Source organism: Propithecus coquereli, unplaced genomic scaffold (assembly GCF_000956105.1).
Source record: "Propithecus coquereli isolate 6110/MARCELLA unplaced genomic scaffold, Pcoq_1.0 Scaffold15, whole genome shotgun sequence".
In the NCBI taxonomy this organism is placed as follows: Eukaryota; Metazoa; Chordata; class Mammalia; order Primates; family Indriidae; genus Propithecus; species Propithecus coquereli.
In genome coordinates, this window is record NW_012139413.1 from 6,615,940 (window position 1) to 6,616,760 (window position 821).

Here is an 821-nt window from a genome sequence, read left to right on the forward strand (position 1 = left end):
TTGTCAAAGATTAGATGGCTATATGAGGATGGTTTTATATCTGGGTTCTCAGTTCTGTTCCACTGGTCAATGGCTCTATTTTTGTGCCAGTATCAGGCTGTTTTGATTACTACAGCATTATAATAAAGTTTGAAGTCTAGTAAATTGATACCTCCCATTTTGTTTTTATTGCCTAGAATTGTCTTTGCTGTGCGGGGTCTTCTCTGGTTCCATATGAAGCATAAAATTAATTATTCTACATCTGTGAAGAATGATGTTGGTATTTTAATAGGAATTGCATTGAATCCGTAGATCACTTTGGGTAGTATAGACATTTTAACAATGTTGATTCTGCCAACGCACGAGTATGGTATGGTTTTCCACCTGTTTATGTCCTCTGCTATTTCCTTCCTCAACGTTTCACAGTTCTCCCTGTAGAGGTCTTTTACATCTTTAGTTAAATATATTCCTAGATACTTTATTTTCTATGCTGCTATTGTGAAGGGAATTGAGTCTTTGATTTGGTTCTCGGTATGACTGCTATTGACATATATGAAAGCCTCTGATTTGCATGTATTGATTTTATATCCTGAGACTTTACTGAATTCATTTATCAATTCCAGGAGCTTCTTGGTTGAATACATGGGGTTTTCTAGACATAATATCATGTCATCAGCAAATAGTGAGAGTTTGATCTCTCTGTTCCCATTCATATGCTTTTACTTCAACTCTTTTGCCTGATTGCTGTGGTGAGGACTTCTAGCACTATGTCAAATAGAAGTAGAGATAGTGGGCAACCTTGTCTGGTTCCAGTTCTAAGTGGGAATGCTTTCAATTTTTCC